The 15,717-nt window shown below is 37.5% G+C and overlaps 1 protein-coding gene across 2 annotated transcripts in view; it reads left to right on the top strand.

The window, feature by feature from the left end:
- Positions 1 to 15,717, top strand: part of LOC122811508 (advillin-like) — a 731,661-nt gene that overhangs the window by 687,519 nt on the left and 28,425 nt on the right. The gene's annotated exons all lie outside the window — the stretch shown is intronic.

The raw sequence follows: 15,717 nt of genomic DNA, 5'->3' as shown, positions 1-15,717 counted from the left end.
CCTCAGTACAAACAGAAAATGATTGACTTTAACAACTAGCTCAGTTTCTGGTGTCATTCAAAGGGGATCCAGTACCTGACAGCCTGGGATAACATGATTGACAAGCCACGATGCTTTGCCAGAGATGGCCTGCATCTGCCTCCCTTGGGCTTCAGGCTCCTGGCAAAGGCTGTTGCCTCCCCCATAGTGCCTTTTTTAGGCAATGTCATGAGGTCAAAACTACCAACATAACAATTTCATCAAAACATAAATTAAAGGTCATGTTGCTAAACGCTAGGAGTCTAAACATGAAACTTCACTTATTGCAAACATTCTTAACTGTGGAAGAAGCTGACATTTGTGCAGTCACAGAAACCTGGTTCAGAGCTGCAGAGAGCACCCCAGCCATACCAGGTGACTCATCCTATCATTCATTCAAACCCCAAGCTGTGGGCAGCAAAACAAAAAGGAGGTGGAGTTACAATATATATAAAAGACATACACACCTCTAGGCTGGTAAAACAGGAAATACTCCAAGTGCAGTTAACAATTGACAAGACCCCTATTTAAATCATAGCTAGCTACAGACCTCCAACTCTGACTCAAGATGCCCACTCCATCTATCTGGACCTCTTCGAATCTATCAAGATTCAACCCTTTACCCTGATCTTGGGTGACTTTAACTATCCAACCATAGATTGGAAGAAATACTCATGCCAAAACACAAATGCCCAGAGATTCCTTGATTTCTTCAATGCAAATACCTTGGACCAGTTGGCTGACACACCCACAAAAAGTGAAAATATCTTGGACTTGGTATTAACCAATATGAGTAACCACTGCAGCATCCCTACAGTGTCATCATCCCTGGTAAGATCCAACTACAACGCAGTCACTTTTGAAGTCACCATCTCCCCACCCCAGCTAGGGTCAAACAAAAAAAAAACTTCTCCAAAGCTGATTACAACCTCCTGAAGGAAGGTATAAGCAAATTCACAGCCCCCTCTCCCTCCACTGAAACTGGCACATATGTCCAAACTTACACCAAAGTACTATATGAACATTTATATAGCTGCATGGAATCAGGAATACCAGACAGGATGAAGTCACCCTCCTCAAGGAATAGTAAACCTGTCTGGTGGACATCTGCAATAAATAAACTCTATAATAACAGGAAAAAATTGCTGTCCATGACCAAGAAGGAGCAGGTGTCTAATTGGAAGCAATCTCTCCTTAGCCTGAACATCAAATAAGAGCACTAGTGAAATCCTCCAAAGCAAACTTCTAGTCCAAACAGGCCACATCTACTAAAGATAATTATAAGGCTTTCTTCACATATGTCCGCAGTCTCTAGGGAAGCACCAAGATCTGCTCAGAACTGATGGTCAAGGACACCACATACACAAACCCTGTAGATATAGCCAACTTGCTGGCAGACAGGTTCAGTGAAAACTTAACTCCTCTGTCCCCTCATCAGTAAAACAAGACATCTCCAGTGCCCCTCCCTTATCTCTAGGGAGCAAGTCATGACTGCCCTCTCAAAAGCAAAAAATACAGCCTCCATGGGACCCGATATCTTCCCAGGCTGTCTCCTACATGAACTCAGGCAGGAACTTACAGCACCATTAGGCACCCTATTCAACCAAGGTCTGTGTACCGGCTTCATCCCAGCTGAGTGGAGGACAGATACTGTCATCCCTTTGCACAAAGATGGAGCATCCACTAATCCAGGAAATTATAGACCCATCAGCCTAACTATCCTGATCTGCAAGGCCATGGAGCAGATTATCATGGACCTCATTAACAAGGACATTGGCAACCTACAGACACTTGATCCAACACAGTTTGGTTTTGTCAAGGGGAGGCCATGCCTGTTAAATTTGGTCGACTTCTTTGAGACAGTCACCAAGGCCATAGATGAGGGGAAGACAGTTCACACCACCTACCTTAACCTGGCCAAGGCCTTCGATACTATTCCCCACTCAGGTGTAATAGATAAATTCTCTCATCAATCAATCCATATGTTACCAGATGGGTAGCAAACTAGCTTACTGATGGAACCCACCTAGTCAAAATAGGGGAAGCCATCTCAAGTAGTAGACCAGTAACAAGTGGCATACCCCAGGGATTGGTCTTGGGGCCTCTGCTGTTTGGGATATGCTACTCAGAGATGCAGGCCAAATCTAGTGTGCTATGGCTGATCACGTTTGCAGATGACTGCAAACTGGGTGCTGTCATCAATTACCCTAGTGATGTGGGCATCCTCCAAGATGGTCTCACCCAAACAAATGACTGGTGCCAGAAACATGGCCTCAAACTGAATACTAAAAAATGCATCATCATCCCTTTTTGGGAGAATAATGTCCCCACAAATTATCACATTGATAGTAAGGCACTAAGAACGGAATCAGTCATGAGGGACTTGGGAACCCAGGTTAATATCAAACTGACTTTTGATCACCATATTGCCTCCATTGTACAGAAAGCTTTCTACATGGCCCACCTCATTAGTAAGGGTATCTCATCCAGGGACAAGGTGGTCATAACATCCCTGTATCTTTCCCTTATAAGACCGATTGAATACAGTGCCCCTTTCGGCATGTCCCTTGCAAAGCACATGCAGCAGCTGAAGAGACCACAGAGATTCCTCACCCAGAGAATCCAGGGCCTAAAACATCTACCCTACACATATAGGCTAAAAGCACTGTCCCTCTACTCAGTTTCCTACAGACTCCTCAGAGGTGACCTCTGTCTGGCATACAAAGTGATCTCAGACCTTGCCCTGATGGGACTGCTGCATATCCGCAAGCCAAGCTCCATTCGAGTAACTCACACATGAGACCTCAACCTGGTCTGCGACATAAATAGGACTTGTTGGCAGGACAGATTTGTGTCCCAGACACTCCCCCTTTTGTGGAATAGACTCCCTCTCCACATAAAGCAGAGTACCTCATTTAACCTTTTAAAGTGGAACCTGAATAACTGGATGGGGAACAGAAAATACACCCCTGGTATTCTACCTATATCCCTGCTGGACAGTGGCATAGGGTGCTGACTTGCTGGAACATGGGCTAAATTCTTGGCTAGGCTTGTAAGGGCCTCAGAGCCAATAGCCTAGTAACTTCCTATGATCCTATGGGCCTAAGAAAATTAAGGGACAAATGGCTACAGTCATATACAAAAGCATAGCAAGGGGAGAACAAAGGGCAAAAATTGTTAGGGGGAGCAATTGGGAGGTATAGTTCCTACATTCTTTTCTCTACTGGCATTTCCTACTGCTGGTTGAGAAACATACTTCAATGTTTTAAGCTGTAGCAGTTAAAAAAAAGCTGATTGAAGATATAGCTGTCAACTTACTATGGTTATTTTGTTCTTTTTTTTTGTTCTTTGAAGAGCTGGGGGCAGGTATCTGGCAGTAGCGAGCGAAGGTCAAAACATTTTCTTTTTTTTTTCTTTTTTGTTTTTGTATTTTCACTTGAAAGGTTGAGGAGGTGGGATGCAATATCAGGAACCAGCATCAGATGCTAGATGAGTCAGCTGCTACTTCGGTCATATATTTCAAGTTGCTACTGTCATATGTATATACAGCATGCCCCCTCACCCCTACTCACAAACAACAGCCACCTTTTGTGTACTCCTCTGATGTCAGACTCAGACAAAGATGAAAAAACAAATAGAACATATTTGCTGGCAGACATATATAAATAGAATGCTTCTTTACTCTCCTCTAAAAGATAATTACATGTATATGCATCTGATGGTTAATTGTGAAGAAAGTAAAACAAAAATTACAATAATTTATTATTTATTTATTTATTTATTTATTATTTATTTATTTTATATTTGTTTACCGAGACAATCCAGCTGGACATGAGTCCTTTTTCAGTGGAGGCCCGGGGAGAAAAGCTCTGTGTAATACAGTAACATAGTATATTAAAATAACAACATAACTTGAAACTTATAAATTACATCAAAACTGTAAGACATTAATATGGTACATTACTACTTTGAAATAATGGGAACTATAGCAGCAGCATATTATACAGCATGTAAAATTGTAGTTATGAAAAATGTACATACTTTGAGTAGACACAACTACTGAACTAAGTCAGTGACCTTTGAGGTTTGAGATGAAAGTTAAAGAAATTATAACATCATCCATATCTCTCCATACAAGCTATACCATGACCTTCTGTGTACACATCTGACCAGGGCTTGTTTTTAACTAGGTAGGTGGGATTCAGGACAGAAGCCACTATGAAGCCCATGTCAAAATTCACTTATGCAGCCTTGGTGTATAGGCACTACCAGCACCCTAGCTCTGAAGGTCTGGTTGTTCTGTGATGCATTTCTCTCTTTATTTTTGACATATTACTATTTAAACTGAGCAAGCGACAAGAGGGCAGAACAGCCAAACAAACAACCCTCACCAAGCAGTCACAGTCACTTTATGTACATTTCAGATGTTGGATTGTGATAAAAAAGAATTGTCATCTAATACATTTCACATTTGTTCCAAAAAAACTGCCACACATTAAAATATTCCAAGTTGCTTCACACAAATCACACTAGTCCTGCAAAGCCAGAATAATAAGCACAAGCAACCGGTATATGACAAATCTTAGTAATAAAGAAAAAGAAATACTGGATGAAGTGAAGTCTAATTGCAATATTAGAATCATGAATCCAGATAAGGGTGGGGGAATAGTTATTATGGACGTCATACAATACGAGGGTAGAATGAATCAAATACTTAGAGACAAAACTAAGTATACTTGTGTTTCAAGAAATGAGGTAAATTTGGCCTACAACAAAATTGATATGGAATTAAGTGACATGGTCAAAGAAGGTATGTTAGATCACAAAATGTATGGTCATTTGAAGGTGGAGAAACCAAAAATTCCTATTATTTTCGGAATTCCCAAGATACATAAAAATTCAGAGGACCCCCCTTTGAGACCAATAGTATCTGCTGATGGATCCAAAACGTTACCTTTAGTGAAATATGTTGACATAAAAACAAAACATATTTGGGTCAACAAAGAAGTCATTCTTAAAGATTCCTGGGATTTATTAGAAGAAATCACTCCAGACCTATATTCTGAAAATTTATTATTCGTCACCATAGACGTAGATTTTTTCCTCCATACCTTACGAGGAAGGAATGAAAATGTTTGAAGACACTATTTTCCAAGACAAGGCCTTAAGACATCAAGACAAAGTAGTTATTACAGGATTCATGGATATGGTATTAAAAAATAATTTTTTGGTGTTTAACGGAGAATTTTTCCAACAAATTCAGGGGTAGCTATGGGGCAGCTTGCCCCACTTTCTGAATATAGTTCTGGCTAATTGGGAGGAAACATATATGTTAAATTCTGAATTCAAGTCATGTTGGACCTTATATCGGAGATTTTTAGATGACATTGTCATCTTTTGGACAGAAAGTATCAAAAAACTCGAAGATTTTATTGAATATGTAAGTAATACTGCAGGCTTTCTTAAATTTACTTATCAAACTTCCCATGAAGCCTTAAAATACTTGGATGTAGAAATTTATAAAATAAATAATAAATTAGAAACTAGGATTCATAGGAAGAATACTTTTTGTAATTCATTCCTTCACTACAAAAGTGCACATCCTCCACATTGTAAAATAAATATTGTGAAAGGACAATTTGTTAGGGGATCCAGAATGACTAGTACAGACAATGATTTTATTAATGAATGTAATATCCTGGAGAAAATGTTTTTGGAAAGGGGGTATCCTAAAGAATTTGTTGAAAAAATCAGGTTTGAGGTAGAAAGGGGTAGAATGGACAAATTCAAACCTATTAAGGGGATTATGAATAACAAAGAAAAAAATGAAATGGAAACTAAAGAAATAACCAATAACAATAAGTATCAAAAAGCATTAGTGTTAGAATGCAATGCAATTAACTATAATGCTAAAAAGATTTTCCAGAAAGAATGGGATAGATTCAGTTCACTAACAGATCTGGAAAATATATCTAGTATAGCTTCTAAAGTTGTATATAAAAATTCCAACAGTATTAAAGATATACTGGAAAGTAAAAAAGAAAAAGAAGGTAGAAAAAAAAACTTCTTGGAGGATTAGGAAGAAAGTTAGGCACCTACAAATGTGGAAGGTGCAATCAGTGTGAATACATCATAAATTGTGCTGAAGTTTTCTTAAAAAGCAGGGAAAGGTGGATAAGAAGTAATGGACATTATAACTGTGAATCTAAGGGATTGGTATATCTCGTTATATGTAAACAATGTAACTCCTTTTATGTAGGAAAAACGGAAAGAACTTTAAAGAGGAGAATTTATGAGCATATTTACGATATATCTAAAGGAAAAGAAACCAATGCACCTTTTAAGCATTCGAAAGTGTGTATAGGTTACAAATTTTCCTTTTTGGTTTTGGAATAAATTAAAAAAGATATCAGGGGTGGCCCTTGGGAAGAGCAAATAGAATACAAAGAATTGTGGTGGCAGATAACTCTGGAAGCGGGCAAAATACCAGGTTTAAACAAGTATATTTCTATTCTGAGGCTACAAGGTAGGCTGTATGGACTGCCTTTCCCTCATCAATGGCCTTGGTGACTGTTTGAAGAAGTCAACCAAGTTCAAAAGGCATGATCTTCCCTTGACAAAGAAACCAAACTGGGTGGGTCCAATGTCTGCAAGTCCCCTATATCTTTGTTTATGAGCTCCATTATGATCCTCTCCATAGCTTTGCAGACTAGACTTGTTAAACATGGGGTGGTAATTACCAGGGTCCGTGAGGCACGCCTTTGTGGAGTGGGACCACAGTTGCCGTGCACCACTCCTTGGGCACGTATCCTGTGGTAAGGCTGAGATTAAACAGCTGCCTTATGTGCGGGTTTAATTCCTCATTTGGCTCGTGTAGCACACAGCCGGGGACACCATCGGTCCCATTGATGCTGTGTTTTTAGCTTTAGAGAGCAGCTTTCACCTGCGCATTTGAGATGTCCGGGGAGGCTACACTCGGCTGGGATAGTTATCTCTCCTTTAGGGGAGAGGGGTGAAGTTGCACTGAACCTGTCTGCCAGTATGTTGGCAATGTCTGTGGGTTCAGTGATTTTTGTATCATTTTGGACTAATTCTGAGGCATATCTAGGAGTTTCCACCCAGGTTCCTAACATAGCTGAAAAGGCCTTATGATTGTCCTTTGAATCCATGGCAATTTTTCTCTCAAAATTGGCCTTAGTTGATTTTATGAGTGCTGCATTATTTTTTACTAATAATGATCAGGGTGACTTCCCTTTTATGGATTTTGTTCTGTCATGTAATAGCTTTACGCCTCTTATTGTAAAGTTTGTTAATGGCTGGGGTCCACCAGACTGGACGTTTGCCCTTTGTGGAAAGAGTCTTGGTTTTATTTGGGATTGCCTGATCCATGCAGTCCTGGAGGTGTTCATAGAAGGCATTTGTAAGGGCTTCCATGGCAGGTTGTGGTTTCCTCTGGCAGGGGCCTTGAAGGATACTACACCAGTCTTGAGTAGTGTGAAGTTTGCTTTAGAAGTTCTTCACTATAGTCTTTTTGCTTGGGGTGGGGCGGATGTGGATTTCAGTGAGATTAGTTTATGATCAGATCTCACCAATGAGGGATATACTTCCGGTGTGGAGCATTTTGTCCCCATGTTTGTGACAATGAGATCTAGTATATTTTCTCCTCTAAGGAACAGTGACTAGCTGTTCCATGGCATTTGAATTTATGAACTCCAGGAACCGTTGGGCTAGAAAGTTAGGGCTTGAGTAATGTTCCCAGTCTATATTCGGGTAGTTGAAGTCACCCAATATGATGGTGTTTGGAGATACATTTATACCCTCCAGTGTCTTCAGGAAGGCTGTGTGGGGTTCCTGAGTTTGAGAGAGTACATCAAAACTGTAAGACATTAATATGGTACATTACTACTTTGAAATAATGGGAACTATAGCAGCAGCATATTATACAGCATGTAAAATTGTAGTTATGAAAAAATGAACATACTTTGAGTAGACACAACTACTGAACTAAGTCAGTGACCTTTGAGGTTTGAGATGAAAGTTAAAGAAATTATAACATCATCCATATCTCTCCATACAAGCTATACCATGACCTTCTGTGTACACATCTGACCAGGGCTTGTTTTTAACTAGGTAGGTGGGATTCAGGACAGAGGCCACTATGAAGCCCATGTCAAAATTCACTTATGCAGCCTTGGTGTATAGGCACTACCAGCACCCTAGCTCTGAAGGTCTGGTTGTTCTGTGATGCATTTCTCTCTTTATTTTTGACATATTACTATTTAAACTGAGCAAGCGACAAGAGGGCAGAACAGCCAAACAAACAACCCTCACCAAGCAGTCACAGTCACTTTATGTACATTTCAGATGTTGGATTGTGATAAAAGAGAATGGTCATCTAATACATTTCACATTTGTTCCAAAAAAACTGCCACACATTAAAATATTCCAAGTTGCTTCACACAAATCACACTAGTCCTGCAAAGCCAGAATAATAAGCACAAGCAACCGGTATATGACAAATCTTAGTAATAAAGAAAAAGAAATACTGGATGAATTGAAGTCTAATTGCAATGTTAGAATCATGAATCCAGATAAGGGTGGGGGAATAGTTATTATGGACGTCATACAATACGAGGGTAGAATGAATCAAATACTTAGAGACAAAACTAAGTATACTTGTGTTTCAAGAAATGAGGTAAATTTGGCCTACAACAAAATTGATATGGAATTAAGTGACATGGTCAAAGAAGGTATGTTAGATTACAAAATGTATGGTTATTTGAAGGTGGAGAAACCAAAAATTCCTATTATTTTCGGAATTCCCAAGATACATAAAAATTCAGAGGACCCCCCTTTGAGACCAATAGTATCTGCTGATGGATCCAAAACGTTACCTTTAGTGAAATATGTTGACATAAAAACAAAACATATTTCGGTCAACAAAGAAGTCATTCTTAAAGATTCCTGGGATTTATTAGAAGAAATCACCCCAGACCTATATTCTGAAAATTTATTATTCGCCACCATAGACATAGTAGATTTTTTTTCCTCCATACCTTACGAGGAAGGAATGAAAATGTTTGAAGACACTATTTTCCAAGACAAGGCCTTAAGACATCAAGACAAAGTAGTTATTACAGGATTCATGGATATGGTATTAAAAAATAATTTTTTGGTGTTTAACGGAGAATTTTTCCAACAAATTCAGGGGGTAGCTATGGGGGCAGCTTGCGCCCCCACTTTTGCGAATATAGTTCTGGCTAATTGGGAGGAAACATATATGTTAAATTCTGAATTCAAGTCATGTTGGACCTTATATCGGAGATTTTTAGATGACATTGTCATCTTTTGGACAGAAAGTATAAAAAACTCGAAGATTTTATTGAATATGTAAGTAATACTACAGGCTTTCTTAAATTTACTTATCAAACTTCCCATGAAGCCTTAAAATACTTGGATGTAGAAATTTATAAAATAAATAATAAATTAGAAACTAGGACTCATAGGAAGAATACTTTTTGTAATTCATTCCTTCACTACAAAAGTGCACATCCTCCACATTGTAAAATAAATATTGCAAAAGGACAATTTGTTAGGGGATCCAGAATGACTAGTACGGACAATGATTTTATTAATGAATGTAATATCCTGGAGAAAATGTTTTTGGAAAGGGGGTATCCTAAAGAATTTGTTGAAAAAATCAGGTTTGAGGTAGAAAGGGGTAGAATGGACAACTTCAAACCTATTAAGGGGATTATAAATAACAAAGAAAAAAATGAAATGGAAACTAAAGAAATAACCAATAACAATAAGTATCAAAAAGCATTAGTGTTAGAATGCAATGCAATTAACTATAATGCTAAAAAGATTTTCCAGAAAGAATGGGATAGATTCAGTTCACTAACAGATCTGGGAAATATATCTAGTATAGCTTCTAAAGTTGTATATAAAAATTCCAACAGTATTAAAGATATACTGGAAAGTAAAAAAGAAAAAGAAGGTAGAAAAAAACGTCTTGGAGGATTAGGAAGAAAGTTAGGCACCTACAAATGTGGAAGGTGCAATCAGTGTGAATACATCATAAATTGTGCTGAAGTTTTCTTAAAAAGCAGGGAAAGGTGGATAAGAAGTAATGGACATTATAACTGTGAATCTAAGGGATTGGTATATCTCGTTATATGTAAACAATGTAACTCCTTTTATGTAGGAAAAACGGAAAGAACTTTAAAGAGGAGAATTTATGAGCATATTTACGATATATCTAAAGGAAAAGAAACCAACGCACCTTTTAAGCATTCAAAAGTGTGTATAGGTTACAAATTTTCCTTTTTGGTTTTGGAATAAATTAAAAAAGATATCAGGGGTGGCCCTTGGGAAGAGCAAATAGAATACAAAGAATTGTGGTGGCAGATAACTCTGGAAGCGGGCAAAATACCAGGTTTAAACAAGTATATTTCTATTCTGCCACTGCTAAAGTTAAGGGCAGCCAAACTGTGAAAAAATAAAAACAAAACTTAAGGATGTAATAATTATTTATGACACAAGGTAGCACTGTTTGCTCATTGATTTCAGAGTTTTAATGTCAAATGGAAACTACTTTATTGTTCGTTTCTTACATATTTTTTATATATTTTTTAAATGATTTTTATAACTTTTATAAATCCATTGAGTTATATATTTTTCATAACATAAGGAGTATTTATGTTTAGTAGTTTTATTTATTTAAAATTATTTATATAAAAACAATGGAGTATCTTTTAAGGATGATGTAATAATTAATAATTGATGAGCCCATATAAAACGTTCATTTGTCTATTTGAAATACAATGGATGAATTTTATTGGTTGTATATTAAATTAATAGTATAAAAGTAATTAGAAAAGGAGGTGTGGCATCTGATGAAGTCCAGTTAATGGAGACGAAAATGCAAGTTGAAACATAAAGCGTTTATGGTTTTAACCTTATTTATTACCTGCTGTGGATTTAATAAACTTTGGATATATTTTGGCAAGTTCGCTCATTCACTCTTCTAGCTGTTGCACTCTGGATATTTTGTCTTTATATGTGACATATTACTATTTAAAATGAGCAAGTGACAAGAGGGCAGAACAGTCAAACAAACAACCCTCACCAGGTAGTTACAGTCACTTTATGTACATTTCAGATGTTGGATTCTGATAGAGAATGGTCATCTAATACATTTCACATTTGTTCCAAAAAAACTGCCACACAGTAAAATATTCCAAGTTGCTTCACACAAATCACACTAGTCCTGCAAAGCCAGAATAATAAGCACAAGTAACAGTCAAGCTATTCCTTTTCTCCACAGACAGCTCCAGCAGTCATACCTACTCTGTCTGTGAATGTCAGGCATCCAGTTAAGTAATCCGTGCTACTTCTCACAAATGCACACTAGATCTGTAAATCCAGATGGTAACTGCTTAACCTGAGCAAATGACAGGAGAGTCAATTACTTCCATCCATCCAACACCAACCCCTACCCATCAGTTATAGCCACAACATGTGATGGCTATGTCATAGTATTTCATCCAAACTGCCCCACACAAACAAGTTGACATACATTAAATTATTCCAAGTTGCTCCACACAAATAACAAAGCCAGAAAAATTATAAGAATATCTGGTTGATCACTGCCAGCATCATTAAAAAGTAACAATACTTATCTCACCCCTTCTGTCTTCACATTGCACCATTCCTCTCAACTACCCCATGTGTCCTTGATTTTTGTCTCATATTTTGGATCTGCTGTCCCTTGTGAAATTTTTGATGTTATGGTAAATTGTTGAAGTCAGATTACATCCAGTCAGTCAGTAAAGCCAGACATCAGAGATACATTTTTTTTTAATGCATCATATTGATGCAGAAACTCAGTCCTGAACAAGTGCCAGTGCATTGCACTTGCATTTCAGCATTGTGTGAGGTCTCTTCTTTGTGATTTTGCAACGTTCGTGATGTAACTTGATTTAATTGGTTAAGTCAAATGGAGCACCTCCCCCCTGTGGTGCCCTTCACACCACAGGCACATTTTGTTTCAACAGCGGTGTGGCACTATTTATTTGATTTTTTTATATCAAAGAAGCATAGCATTTCATTGCTCTACAAAATAAATAAATATGTAAAGATCGCCCACAGAAGCACAGCACCTTAGGAATCTGCCTACTTGGCCTGTATGTAAGGCCAGCCCTAGGTGTGAGGGAGAGTTGCAGCAGGCTGAACTGTTTGGTTCTGACAGCAGCAAGCTGAAATATATTTCTGGGCTGTTATTTATAAATTTATTAATTCGTTTGATTTACAAGTTAACATGTAAGGTGCAGACAATTTTAAAAGTGGCTGGAGTTGGTGTGTGTGTGTGTGTGTGTGTGTGTGTGTGTGTGTGTGTGTGTGTGTGTGTGTGTGTGTGTGTGTGTGTGCCTCTGCAGAGGGCATAGTTCTCAACTATTTCGAATTTTGCCTCACATTTTTGTTTTGATCCTCATAAAATCTGTGATTTCCTGGCAAATTGTTGATTGCAGTCACCAAATAATGAAAGATGTGAGTTTTGAAATGTATATAATTATTTTATTGACTATTACCTGTCTCCATTAGCCTGCTTTTATCATAGAAGAATATCTAGAATCTGGTATTTAAATACACCTATCTCTGAGAGTACTCATGGTGGTGCAGCGGTAGCGTTGTTGCCTCACAGCAAGGGGTTCTCCCATTCGATTCTCGGCTGGAGTGCGGGGAGTGCCTTCTGTGTGGAGTCTGCATGTCCTCCCCGCAGTTGGGTGGTGTTCGAAAGACATATGTAAATGGGCATGCCTTCGTTGAAGCTTGGACGTTGAGCTGGCACCTCGGCATTTGTGAAAATCTACTGCCAATCATTAACAGACAGTTCTGCTGTGATGACCCCTAACCGGCAAAAGCCGAAAGACAAAAAACAACAAATACACCCATCTCTGAGCACTGGTTTTGACTCCAAAGAAACATTTTGTAGCCTTCCTAGGGAGACTGGCCTCACTACGAGCAAAACATAGTACTAGCAGGTATTATACAATTACCTCAAACACATGATGGTGCATGTGTTGAAAATCTAGAGCCTTGTCTTCTAGTATGTTAATATCTTGCTTCCAATTTATACTTACTTAAAGTAACTAAAGAATTAAGGTAAAGACATAGACTAAATGATTTTAATAAATACTGTGTCTTCCTTCATTTTCATCCAAAGTGTTTTAACACCGGAGTTTTAACATCTTTGTCAGTTGAATATCTGCTGAAATAGTGCTGTTCTTCTGCATTAACTTTCCAAAACTTTTTTTCTGATTCTAAACATCATACTTATCACAGATAGATACATGTGCAAGATTTATTTCTGGTAAATCTTTAAAGGATAACTACACTCTAAACATAATTTTTCCTCATCCCATAGTACATTTTCCATCATGCAAATGATTCCAGTGCTGTCAATATATATTATGGATGACATAATGGTTTTTCACCTTGTATGCCATTTCAGTACTGTTGACCTTCCTCATTGCACACCATGTTGAATTTACATGAATTGGCATGATGCTTTCTTTAGGAATTTTATCTCCGTAACTCTATAACATCTTATTTCCCATTGCTGTTTTTAACTCCACAACCATCTTTCACATCTACTGGGACCATACATCTAGAGTCCCTGGAGATGCAGTCAGTGTGAAAAAACAAGCAAACTCTTATTCTTGAAATTTAATATACTGGATAATAGAGGAAATTAAAGTGGGAAAATAATTCTTAGTTCTTTATAAAGAAAGTTAAATATAAATATTTCTTGAAGCTGGAAGAAAGGACTCATTGCAGTATCTACAGCAGAAAGCTAAGAACATAAACATGTGACAGGCAATGGAACATAGCTGGTGACGCTGTAATTCGAGTTTTTGAAACTAAGTTGTAATTCTGAGTAAACTCTTAAGTTAATGGAAAGAAAATCCTACATGAGAGAGTAGGGACTTTTAATCCTATCTTCTGGTAAAATAGGGTACATTGTAGTAAAGAAAATTTTTAGTGAGAAAACAAAATCATGCCACTATGTCTGTCCCCATCAGGCCATTTAATGTTAGAACAAAGAAAAACAAATGATGGCTACTTATTGTGCTGCAGGAAAATTTTCATTTTGTTGAACATCAAGACAAGAAATACATATACATATATACACATACATATATGCGTGTAAAGAAATATATATATATATATATATATATATATATATATATATATATGTGTGTGTGTGTGTGTGTGTGTGTGTCTGTGTGTGTGTGTTTTGTTAATTTGTTAACTAGGTAAACTCCTTAGGTACAAATGCCTCTTTTCAGAGTTCATCTGGTAACAGAGTATAGTTAAATTACTTCATCAATGTCTTAGATGCAAGTAGGACAAAACTGATTAGCAGTCCATAGCCTTAACTCTATGCACTAAACTGATAGCTATATAACTCTCAAAACACACGTGCGCACACACACACACACACACACACACACACACACACACACACACACACACACACACACACACACACACACACACACACACACACACACACACACATGCACACACAAATGTATATTTTATATATATGTTCATATACATTGAATACACCCATTGTCAATGTGCTAAATATTGACATCTTTACATCAAAACCACATAAGTTGTCAAACAGCTGCATATGTCCTGCAAAACAGCCTCGATGCATGTAAAATACAAATAAAATATCATTTGTGTTCCCCCCACACCCTGCTAATTATATATACTAACTCTGAGATCACATAAACACTGGATAAATGGATTTTCTGCATATTTTAAATGTATGTTCATATACATTGAATACACCCATTGTCAACGTGCTAAATATTGGCATCTTTACATCAAAACCACATAAGTTGACAAACAATTGCATATGTCCTGCGAAACAGCCTCAATGCATGTAAAAAACAAAGAAAATATAATTTGTGTTCCCCCACACCCTGCTAATTATATATACTAACTCTGAGATCACACAAACACTGGGTAAATGGATATTCCCCAACCCCAGGCATTGTTCAATCTTGGACACCTGTCAAGCAGCTGTTTAGCTGATCATAGTCGTAATTGCTAATCAGCAGTAATAAGCGGTCAACTAAACAGCTGTCAACCAATCACATACTCGACCAATGGGGTGGGACCTATCTCTCTCTCTCTCTCTATATATATATATATATATATATATATATGTATATATATATATATATATATATATATATATATATATATATATATATATATATATATATATATATATATACATATATACATATATACATATATATATAGACTAATCTTAAACTGTTCATCTTTGGCTATTTTATTAGCAAAATGCTCACAATTTATACCTGTAGCTCTGTTTTCATTCATTGGAACATCATAGAGATTCCTGAGAGATGCTTCAATGGATGATTGTTTTCAACAAAACAGTAAAAAGACTTTCGGCTTTTCCCGGTTAGGGGTCGCCACAGCGGAACTCCGGTCCGCTCCTGATTGGCAGTGGATTTTTACGGTGCCGAGTTGCCAGCCTGACACCCAACCTTTAAAGACGGCACAATCATTCATGCTCGCACCTACCTGCATGTCTTTAACGTCACTCGACCGTGGGGAGGACATGCAGACTCCACACAAAAGGCTGTC

Source organism: Protopterus annectens, chromosome 9.part0, assembly GCF_019279795.1.
Source record: "Protopterus annectens isolate FY-2018-M chromosome 9.part0, PAN1.0, whole genome shotgun sequence".
NCBI classification, from domain to species: Eukaryota; Metazoa; Chordata; order Ceratodontiformes; family Protopteridae; genus Protopterus; species Protopterus annectens.
This window is presented reverse-complemented; position numbering and strand designations above follow the sequence as displayed.